This window comes from Anomaloglossus baeobatrachus, chromosome 7 (assembly GCF_048569485.1).
Source record: "Anomaloglossus baeobatrachus isolate aAnoBae1 chromosome 7, aAnoBae1.hap1, whole genome shotgun sequence".
In the NCBI taxonomy this organism is placed as follows: Eukaryota; Metazoa; Chordata; class Amphibia; order Anura; family Aromobatidae; genus Anomaloglossus; species Anomaloglossus baeobatrachus.
Window position 1 is genome coordinate 153,148,331 of NC_134359.1, and position 11,944 is coordinate 153,160,274.

At 47.9% G+C, this 11,944-nt stretch overlaps 1 protein-coding gene across 4 annotated transcripts in view; it reads left to right on the forward strand.

Annotated features, from left to right (window-relative positions):
* The window catches only part of MFSD6 (major facilitator superfamily domain containing 6), a 505,191-nt gene that overhangs the window by 111,987 nt on the left and 381,260 nt on the right, over positions 1 to 11,944 (forward strand). The gene's annotated exons all lie outside the window — the stretch shown is intronic.

Consider the following 11,944-nt stretch of genomic DNA (forward strand, 5'->3'; position numbering starts at 1 on the left):
TGAAGCCAAAACTATTTACTACACCTCGAGCCGAGTCATTCACTCTAGGCCTCGAGCGCCAAAACTCTATTTACTAGGCCCCGTGTCGAGTCATTCACTCTAGACCACGTGCCAACATCTTAATGTACTAGGCTGAGTCACTCACCCTAGGCCTTGTACCAAACCTTATTAACCACTTAGGTCTCCACTAGAAGCACAAACCCCTCAGGACAAACAGACAGCAGGCAACTGAATATGTGACTGTTCTTCCGAGATTAATATGGCCAGCGGCGTAGAAATTCTTCTGCCATCACAGAGATCCCAAAAACCGGACACGGTCAGGCAATCAGTGCCACACACCCCGAGACACACAGGTAAGACTTCAGACTAAAAAAATCAGCAGACTTACCGTGTTCTCGTATAAAGAGTTGATCTGGCTCTCTTCAACACCAACAAAGTCTGAGATTTCTATTTTGCTGTCCGCATGGTGCATCTTTTTTTGGCTGCATCTTGGTTGTGTTTTTGAAGACACAGCCAAGATGCAGCATGTCAATTTTTTTTTGCGTCTTGTCCCTAAATTTCGCAGGATTGGCAGATCAATCCCCCGGTGACTCGGGGTCGGTGGGGGATTGATCCCTGGTATCTGGCTTGATGTAGGTTCCCATAAAGTCAATGGGGACTAGAATTTGGTGCAAAGGGGTAGGAGCAAGTGCTTCATACTTACCGAATCACCGGCATGGCTGTCACACTGCTCCTGCGGCCGGTCATTCACTTCCTGGGCCGCTCATTACTTTCATTGAATATGCACTGCTTCCCCCGCCCAAAGGTGGCTGTGATTGGTTGCAGTCAGATGACCCCCACCCTGGGTGACAGAATTTGTGACTGCAAGCAATCACTGATGCCGGTGAACAGATCTATATCGTACAGTAATATAAATTTTAAAAAAATTGGCGTAGGATCCTCCCATATTTTCATACCAGCACTGATAAAGCCCAGCAGCTGGGGGCTGGTATTCTCAGGCTGGGGATGCCCATGGTTATTTGGCATACCCAGCCTAAAAATATCTGCCAGCAGCTGCCTGGAATTACTTCAATTACATGTGACAGTCCTGGCTCTTCCTGCATTGCCCTGGCAATCGAAGTAATAAGGCGTTAATAACAGCCCACAGTTGTCACCAAGTCCTAAATCAGTAATGGCAGGCGTCTACCCAAGACACCCCCCCATTACTAATCTGTAAGTGAAATGAAATAAACACAAACACCGAAATAATGCTTTATTTGGAATAAAAGACAAAAAAGGACTCTCTTTTACCACTTTATTAACCAACATAACCCTCCAGGTGGGACGTAATCCACACGAGGTTCCACGACGCTTCCAGCACTGCTATATATTTGAAGCTCACAGCAAGGGCCATAGAACAGGACTGCCCACTATGAAGTTCAGGCTGCAACTGAAGTGAGCTGCGCACTCAGCAGTGACATCACTCAGGTTAGCTGCAGCCACAACATGGCCAAGGCCTCCACCTGTGACAGCAAATCACCTGAATGACGTCCCGCTGATCTCTCTTTTCATTTCAGTAGCGGCCTGAATTGCGATCACAGGTGGAGGACTCCAGCTGTGGCTGCGGGTAACCTGAGTGACGTCACCGCTTATCATGCGACTCACTTCAGTTGCTGCGTGGAGCTCACAGTGGGCAGTCCTGCTCTATGGCGCTCATTGTGAGCTTCAGATATGTTACAGTGCTGGAAGTGTCGTGGGACCTCGTGTGTTTTACGTCGGACCTGGAGTGGTGTTTGGGGGTTAATAAAGTGGTGAAAGAGGATGTTTTTTTGTCTTTTATTTCAAATACAGTGGAACCTTGCTTAACGAGAACAATCCATTCTGGGACTGTGCTTGTTAATCAAGTTACTCTTCAGCAAAGCAAGATTTCCCATAGGAAATCATTGCAATGCAGACGATTCGTTCCACAACGTGTTAAGTCCCATCCTGGTCCCCTATTCTGTCATTCCACACACGTGCAAACACACACAAACTCACAAACACACATGCACACACACACATACACACATGCACGCACGCACACGCACATATTACATGCTCACCTTACCTTCCGTTCCATCGCTGGTCTGCTGGGACTTGCTGTTCTCTGGTACGGGGCCGGGCTTTGTATCGCGTTACCATAACGACAAGGCAGGAACTTCCCGGCCAGAGCGCTGACGTCAAAGGCAGAGCCGCTTACCTCTGATTGGCCAGCGCGCTGCCTTTCATTAGCGGCGACAGGAAGTTCCTCCCTCGTTGCTATGGATGCAGCTACACAGCGTGGACTGGAGCGGGGAGGCGAACTACAGTACCCAGGAGGCCGGCGATGAAACGAAAGGTACACATTGCTCACCTTACCTTCCGTTCCATCGCCGGTCTCCTGGGTCTTGTAGTTCACCACGAGGACGTCGCGATGTACCCGAGAACTACAAGAACCATGAGGCCGGCGGTGGAACGGTAGGTAAGGTGAGCATAATACTGTATGTGTGTGCATGTGTTTGTGTTTGTGTGGACTGCAAGTGCGGGTCAGAGTGCGGTGAATGGATGAAACCGGAAGTGTGTGCGGTGAGAATTTCGCTCGTACAGCAAAGCTTTCTCGTAAAGCGGGTTACAAATTTACAGAAAGCTTTGCTTGTTAAGCGAAATTTTCGTTAAGTGGGTTACTCGTTAAGCTTGGTACCACTGTAAAGGATTTTTTGGGTATTTGTGTTTTTCATTTCACTTACTGAGTAGTGGTGGGGTGTTACATAGATGCCTGCCATCACTAAGCTAGGGATTACTAGCGGCTGTGGGCTGTTATTAACCCCTTATTACCCAGATTGCCACCACACCAGGGTAACTGGAAGAGGCGGGCCACTTCTGGGGCGGCTGTGGGCTGCTATTGTTAGGCTGGAAAGGGCCAAATAACGATGATCCTTTCCACCCTAATAATATCAGCCCCCAGTTATCTGCTGTACCTTGGCTGGTTTTAGAAAAATAGGGAAGAAAATACTTTTTTTTTTTTTTTTTTAAATCAAATAATTAAAAAAAAAACGGGAGATCCCTTCTATTTTTCATAACCAGCCAATTTACAGCAGGCAGCTGAGGGCTGCTGTTCTTGTGCTGGATATAAAAAATGGGGGGTACTCCACGTCTTTTTTTTCCTTCAACAAAAAAAACCCCAAAACAGCTGGCCAATAAAGCTATCTCTCTATCAAGCTATTCTTTTACTTCTATCAATTCTATGTTTTCGTTATTCTATATGTTCTATCTATTATCTATCTACCATCTATCTATTATCTACAGTGCCTTGCGAAAGTATTCGGCCCCCTTGAAATTTTCAACCTTTTCCCACATTTCAGGCTTTAAACAGAAAGATAAAAAAATTAAATTTTAGAGTGAAGAATCAACAACAAGTGGGACACAACTGTGAAGTTAAACGATATTTATTATTTTAAATTTTTAAAAAATAAAAAACTGAAAATTGGGGCGTGCAATATTATTAGTCCCCTTTACTTTCAGTGCAGCAAACTCACTCCAGAAGTTCATTGAGGATCTCTGAATGATCCAATGTTGTCCTAAATGACTGATGATGATAAATATAAGCCACCTGTGTGTAATGAAGTCTCCGTATAAATGCACCTGCTCTGTGATAGTCTCAGTGTTCTGTTTAAAGTGCAGATAACATCATGAAGACCAAGGAACACAACAGGCAGGTCTGTGATACTGTTGGTGGAGAAGTTTAAAGCCAGATTTGGTTGCAAAAATATTTCCAAAACTTTAAACATCCCAAGAAGCACTGTGCAAGCGATCATATTGAAATGGAATGAGTATCCTACCACTGGAAATCTACCAAGACCCGGCTGTCCCTCAAAAGTTTTATATCAAACAAGGAGAAGACTGATCAGAGATGCAGACAAGAGGCCCATGATCACTCTGGATGAACTGCAAAGACCTACAGCTGAGGTGGGAGAGTCTGTCTATAGGACAACAATCAGTCATACACTGCACAAATCTGGCCTTTATGGAAGAGTGGCAAGGAGAAAGCCATTTCTCAAAGATATCCATTAAGTGTCATTTAAAGTTTGCCACAAGCTACCTGGGGGACACATCACACATGTGGAAGAAGATGCTCTGGTCAGATGCAACCAAAATCGAACTTTTTTGGACACAATGCCAAACGATATGTTTTGTGTAAAAGCAACACAGCTCATCACCCTGAACACACCATCCCCAATGTCAAACATGGTGGTGGCAGCATCATGGTTTGGGCCTGCTTTGCTTCAGCAGGGATAGGGAAGATGGTTAAAATTGATGGGATTATGGATGGAGCCAAATACAGGACCATTCTTGAAGAAAACCTGTTGGAGTCTGCAAAAGACCTGAGACTGGGATGGAGATTTGTCTTTCAACAAGACAATGATGCAAAACATAAAACAAAATCTACAAGAATGGTTCACAAATAAACATATTCAGGTGTTAGAAGGGCCAAGTCAAAGTCCAGACCTGAATCCAATCGAGAATCTGTGGAAAGAGCTGAAAACTGCTGTTCACATACACTCTCCATCCAACCTCACTCAGCTCGAGCTGTTTGCAAAGGAAGAATGGGCAAGAATTTCAGTCTTTCGATGTGCGAAACTGTTAGAGACATACCCCAAGCAACTTGCAACTGTAACGCAGCAAAAGGTGGCACTACAAAGTATTCACTTAAAGGGGCCCAATAATATTGCATGCCCCAATTTTGTTATTTTTTTTTTAAAAAGTTTAAAATAAACAATACATTTCTTTCAACTTGACAATTGTGTCCTACTTGTTGATTCTTCACCATAACATGAAAATTTTTATCTTCATGTTTGAAGGTTGAAAAATTCAAGGGGGCCGAATACTTTTGCAAGGCACTGTATCTAGCTATCTATTCTCTGTCTGTCTACTCTAGCTATCTATTAATCATTGTTTCTCCTTTAAAAAACACATTAACAAAATCGTGGCAAAACATCATAAGTTTTCCTTTCTCGCCTTTTCATTGGGGGACACACAGTGGGTATTATGGTGTCTCCAGGGAGGCGTGACACTAGATTGAAAAAGTGTTAGCTCCTCCTCCCACAGCATATACCCTAGCTAGGCAGGAAACTAGCTCAGTTTTTAATAGTGTCAGCAGGGAGGCTGACATGTCTGGCCTGAGCTCTACCAGGTGCCTTAGGCCAGCTTATTTTGTTTGTATTTTTTATTTTGTTTTTTCTTATTCATTCTATTTTTGATATGGGGCAATACCAGGGTGCCTTACCACCCTCGTTCCCCCCGCGTACGGGCAGAGGAAACCTGGCGTGCACAAGCCGTCAGTCTTCCCTCACGCCCAAGTGGTCGGGTCTGCGTACCCCTCCAGGCTCCCTGGAAGCACCTCAAACCAAGGTAGCTCCAGAGGGCTGAGCAGAGCCGAGGACCTGCTTCAGCCTTGAGCCGAAGATGCGTCCCTGAGATCCCCGCATCCATCACTGACGCGTCTTCAGACGGAGCCAGGAGCAGGTAGGGAGATGACGAGTCATCTGTCCCCTTCCTCCAAACCGCCGCCTGGAAAGGCGCCGGTGGGGTGATGCAGGCCATGATCCCGGGGAGCATCATTAATTTAGCCCCCGGCTTCGGCCTGCATTCTAGCAACGCCCCCTCTCACTGCTCTGGAAGCCGCTCCCTCACTCAGGAGCAGCTCCTTTCCGATTGTCCATCACGCTTAGTCCAAGCCCTGAAACCAATCATTCTCCGGGGGCCGTCTCTCTCCTCCATGCTGCCAGGAACGCTGGACGCCATTTTCCACGTGGGGAGCAGACACGGGTGAGATTGCCTTCTTGGCTCTGCACTTCTGCAGCACTTTATACCGCTCTGCTCAGCGGTATATCGCTGTCTCTCTAGCGGTGTGCGCCTGCTGGCTAGCGGTGTATATCAGCTACTATCGGTATATACTGGCTCTGCCTGCAGGTATATGCCGACTGTTTGAAAGTATATGCCATTTTGCTATCGGTATATACCGGCTCTGCTTAGCAGTCACTTTATAATACGGCTAGTGGCTCCTCACTCATACTAACAGCGGAATATCCCTATATAGGGCTGTAAAACTCTGTTGCGGACATGCGTAACCGCAAGGGTCATAAAGCTTCCCAGGCGTCCTCTATGGACCTGTACTATGCTTGTACCACCTGTGGACGCTCGTTTTCTAATGGCCGAAGCTATCCACTATGCCGGGGCTGCGATGCCCCTACTACCGTGTCACAACAGTCCCAGTTGCCGGACCAGGAGGCCGCGCAGGTTTTGGATTCTGCCCTGGCCACCGGCCAGGCAGCACCCCTGTCTGATGACGTAATGCCTGCATGGGCTCTTCTAATGTCTAAAAGGATAGATGACCTTGTCACTCAGATATCCCAAACCTCAGGCAGCCTTCCCCCGGCTCAGCTCCTTCAGAGGAGCCCGCCTGCCCCGTCTGGTCCTTCTTCCCTATAACGTAAAAAGGCTGCTTCCAAGAGGCGCCATTGCGACCTCTACGCCTATTCCGACTTGGACGATGGTCAGTCTGACCCAGGCTCTGTGACTTTTAGTAGTCACGATTCCCAAGACTCTGACTCTGACTCTGATTCAGATGTCCCTTCCGAGTCTAGGCATATAGAAGACAAACTAATTTTGGCTGTCAATCACTCTGTCGATTTCTGATCAGCCTCCGGACCCGACTTCTCAGTCGGCAATCAAGCGGGCCAAGAAGCCTCCTAAGTCCTTTGCCCAGGATCCGGTTTTTCGTCAAATCGTGTCTAAACGGTGGGATCACCCTTATAGAAGGTTTAATAAAAAACCTTTCACTTCATTCGCTTATCCTTTTCCATCTGAAATGGTTAAGACCTGGTCAGTACCCACCATTGTGGACCCGCCAGTATCCAGGCTGGCTAAACACACGGTTATGTCCGTTTCAGACAGCGCGTCTGTCAAGGACTCGTCCGACCACGCAGTTGATGCGGCAGTCAAGTCTATTTTCCAGGCTTCAGGCTCCTCTCTTCGCCCCCTGTTTGCCTTGACATGGGTCGCGAGAACTATGGGTGTGTGGAGTAAGAACCTACGCAGGATGCTTCGCTCTTGTAATATTCCTCCGGAGGCTTTTGAGATCCTTGATTTGATCTCCCAGCCAATGCTGTTTTTGCCTGCAGAGTCATGTGGCTAAAGATATGGAACGCAGACAGTGCCTCCAAGAAATCCCTGTCCACACTCCCCTTCCATGGTCTTCGCCTGTTTGGAGAATCCCTGGACAAACTCATATCTGAGACGACGGGTGGAAAAAGTAACCTTCAGTACAAGGATCATCCCAACGCTCAGATCGAGGATCTGGCCCCTCAAGGGGCTCTTCTTGGCGTTCCCACTCCAAACAACCTAAACCTAAGGGACCTCGCCCTGCACAGGCCCCCTCAGCATGACGCCAGGTATCCCTCAGATCCGACTCCTGTTGGAGGGCAGCTTCTGCTTTTTCGGGATATCTGGCTAGAACACACTCACGATGCTTGGGTTCGAGAAATCGTCACCTCAGGTTACAAGATCGATTTCCATTCCCTGTTGGCCAGCAGGTTTCTGCGTTCTCGTCTCCCAAAGTCCGAAACGCAAAGCCAGGCCTTATTTCAGGCCATAGCCTCGTTACAAAAGCAAACATTATCATTTCAGTGCCCCTGGAACAGCGCGGCAAAGGTTTCTATTCAAACCTTTTTGTCGTTTCCAAAAAAGATGGCTCTGTCCACCCTATCCTGGATCTCAAAAGACTGAACAGATCCGTACGCATTTGGACCTTCCGAATGGAGTCATTGAGAGCAGTACTAGCCGCCGTGGAACCGGAAGAATTCCTAGCCTCCATAGATGTTCAAGATGCTTATTTACACATTCCCATATGTGTATCCCATCAACGGTTCCTTCGTTTTGCCGTAGGACACCGTCATTACCAATTCAGGGCCCTCCCCTTTGGATTGGCCACTGCGCCTCGGGTCTTCACAAAGGTCATGGCGGCCGTCATGTCCATTTTGCACCCCAGAGGCGTTCTGGTCGTTCCCTATTTGGACGACCTACTTGTCAAGGGGAGCTCTCCTCACGTTTGCTCAGAAAGCGTGCAGATATGCTTAGACACGCTGTCAAGGCTAGGGTGTCTTATCAACTTCAACAAGTCATCCCTCATTCCTCGTCAGCGCATCACCTTTTTAGGTATGCTGATAGACACGGCTCAGTCCCGGGTTTTTCTTCCAGAAGACAAGAGGTCTTCCCTCATCCGGGCCGCCCAGTCCCTCCGCTCCAGCCATCACACATCCCTTCGGAATGGGATGAGAGTGTTAGGCAAGATGGTGGCAGTCATGGAAGCCGTGTCCTTTGCCCAATTCCATCTGCGCCGTCTACAACTGGATTTTTTATCCTTCTGGGACAAGAATCCAGCTTCTCTAGACCGGTCAGTCCGCTTATCTTGGACTGCGCTCCACTCCCTCGTCTGGTAGACTCAAGTCTCATCCCTATCTCAAGGGAAGTCCTTCCGTCCTGTCCACTGGCAAGTAGTCACGACAGATGCCAGCCTCATAGGCTGGGGAGCGGTGTTTCTCCACCACACTGTTCACGGACGCTGGTCTCCCTTTGATTGCTCCCTTCACATCAACGTTTTAGAGATCAGAGCCATATTTTTGGCCCTTCAGAACTTTCAGCCCTTGCTATTGGGTCTCCCTGTTCGGATCCAGTCAGACAATGCCACGGCTGTGGCTTACATCAACCGTCAGGGAGGAACTCGCAGCAGGGCAGCGATGAAAGAATTATCCAGGATTCTTCTTTGGGCAGACATGCACATTCCCATTATTCAGCTGTCCATATTCCGGGAGTAGACAACTGGGCCGCAGACTTTCTCAGCAGACAGGGTCTAGCGGCAGGGGAATAGTCCCTCCACGACTAAGTGTTCCATCAGATCACTCTTCGTTGGGGACTCCCAGATGTGGACCTCATGGCGTCTCGGATGAACGCCAAGGTACATCCCTTCATATCCCGGTCGAGAGACCCGCTAGCGCTCGGCTCTGACGCTCTAGTCTTCCCGTGGTCGCAGTTTCGCCTGCCCTACGTCTTCCCTCCATTTCCTCTCATTCCGAGAGTAATTAAGAAAATCAAGGCGGAGGGAATTCCCGTGATCCTCGTGGCCCCGGACTGGCCCAGGAGAGCCTGGTACCCAGAGCTTCTCCAACTTCTCAGCGACACTCCCTGGCGTCTCCCCGACCGCCCGGATCTTCTGTCGCAAGGTCCAATATTCCACCAGAATACAGCACAGCTGCATTTGACGGCGTGACGCTTGAATCCTTGATTCTAGCCAAGTCAGGTCTTTCTTCTAAGGTAGTTCATACCATGCTTAATGCTCGGAAGCCCCTCTCCGCCAGTATCTATCACAGGACCTGGAAGACCTATCTTTCCTGGTGTGACCGTCATCACCGGTCGCCCCTTGTTTTTTCAATCCCTGATGTGCTTGCCTTTCTGCAAGACGGTCTGGACTCGGGACTAGCCCTCAGTACCCTTAAAGGTCAAGTTTCTGCCTTGTCAATTTTTTTCCAGAAGCAGCTGGCTTCTCGCCCTCAGGTCCGTACCTTTCTTCAAGGGGTAGCGCATTTGGTCCCTCCTTATCGCCACCCCTTAGATCCCTGGGATCTGAATCTGGTTCTTGGAGCTCTTCAGCTTCCTCCTTTCGAACTTTTAAGAGAAATCTCTCTTCACCGACTCTCTTGGAAGGTTGCCTTTTTAGTCGCCATTACCTCTATCAGACGAGTGTCCAAACTGGCGGCCCTTTCCTGTCGCTCACCTTACCCGATATTCCATCACGATAAGGTGGTCCTTCGGCCTTCCCCCGCCTTTCTTCCGAAGGTCGTATCGTCTTTCCACTTGAACGAAGACATTGTGTTGCTGTCATTCTGTCCGGCCCCGGTCCACTCCTTTGAAAAAGCCCTCCACACTCTTGATCTTGTTAGGGCTCTGCGGATCTACATCTCCAGAACAGCGCCGTTGCGCAAGTCCGATGCCCTCTTCGTCCTCTCAGATGGACACAAAAAGGGCAACCAGGCTTCTAAATCCACGATTTCTCGATGGATCAGGACTGCCATCTGTGAAGCTTACAAAGCACGAGGTTTTGTTCCTCCTCAATCTGTGCGGGCCCACTCTACGCGAGCAGTGGGTGCTTCCTCGGCTATCCGCCATCAGGCTTCGGCGGCCATACTTTGCAAGGCCGCTACCTGGTCCAGTGTGCACACGTTTACAAAATTCTACAGAGTGCATACGCATGCCTCCGTGGATGCTGCTCTTGCAAGACAAGTCCTTCAGGCAGCAGTGGCCCATTTATAAGTGGCCACTGCTCGGTTTTCTGACAGTGTTTGATATATGTTCACTGCAGTTGCAGTCGTTAGTCAGCTCTTAGTCTGATGTTATACACTGTTAATAGTTAAGTTCCCACCCAGGGACTGCTTTGGGATGTCCCACTGTCTGTGTCCCCCAATGAAAAGGCGAGAAAGGAAAGGACATTTTTGTGTACTAACCGTAAAATGTCTTTCTTGGAGTTTTTCATTGGGGGACACAGGTCCCACTCTTGTGGTTTTGGTTGTCCTTCTACTGCTTTTACACCAAACTGAGCTAGTTTCCTGCCTAGCTAGGGTATATGCTGTGGGAGGAGGAGCTAACACTTTTTCTATCTAGTGTCACGCCTCCCCAGAGACACCCTAATACCCACTGTCTGTGTCCCCCAATGAAAGGCTCCAAGAAAGACATTTTACGGTGAGTACACAAAAATGTCATTTTTGGGCCACAAGCTGCATTTTCTGAGACCACAGGAAAAAGATACACCTAAGATGCAGTCAGATAAAAGATGCAGTGTGTGAAGATATTCTATGTAAATGAGGGTGAAGATCTATGGTAGATCTGAAGCATCTGTCACCCCAGCTCTATTCCCCATCCAGAGGTATCTCGTCCTGCATGACTGACTGGTATTATGCTGTGTGACTTAAGGCAAAGGAGGCGGCACCGAACGGGGAATAGAGCTGGAGTGACAAAGGCTTCAGATTTACAATAGCTCATGAGCCTCATTTGGATGTCAATAAAAAACACTGATTTCTTGGTAAGATAGGAACTGCTGGCCTTGTAAGGGTGACGTTCGAGTTGTCTTTGATAGAGCTACATATGCTTATACTTTTGGGGTGATATCCTGCTGACAGATTCTCCTTTAACGTTAACTTGCAGCCTTTGTGTTCATCCCGTCATTTTTCACAAACAATCTGTGTTTTTGTAGGAATATCTTTGCAGCCCAAGTGGTCAGCACAAAAACACAGGAACATGTCCAATTTTAAGCTGCCATTGATCTAATTTGCCAAGGGTCTGTGAAAAAAAATCAGCAAGCACTCCGCTGCCATCTGGGTGCTGCATGTTTTTTTATGTAGTGTTTGATAAGAGAAGCTAGAGAAACTTCCATTTTTTTTTTATTTATTTTTTTTTTTTTTTGCACATGCGAAAAACTGACAAAACTCTGGTGTTAAAAACACACTGGCCAAACTCTGATTTGTCAGATCCAGAGCACTGAGGAAATGAGGACCATTTTTGCATACAAGGAAACTCACTGATGTGTGAATGAGCCTGTAAGTCCAGTTTCAGATGACGCTTTATTTTTTTCAATCAATCTGCAAGATGGATAGCAGACGGACCACTGTGAGTTAATTTACTGATTCAGTGTCCATGTAAAAATTACACATTGTGCTCTAGTCTCTAACTTTTTCAAATGAGACTTGCCCATTAACCCCTTCATAACATCCGCTGTACATATATGGCACAAATTGGAAGTGAGTGTATGGAGCGGGCTCATGGGGGTGAGTCCTTCCCGTACTCTGCAGGTAATAGCTGTGTATTACAGCCAGGGCCTGCCTCTAGCAATCTCGGGTGA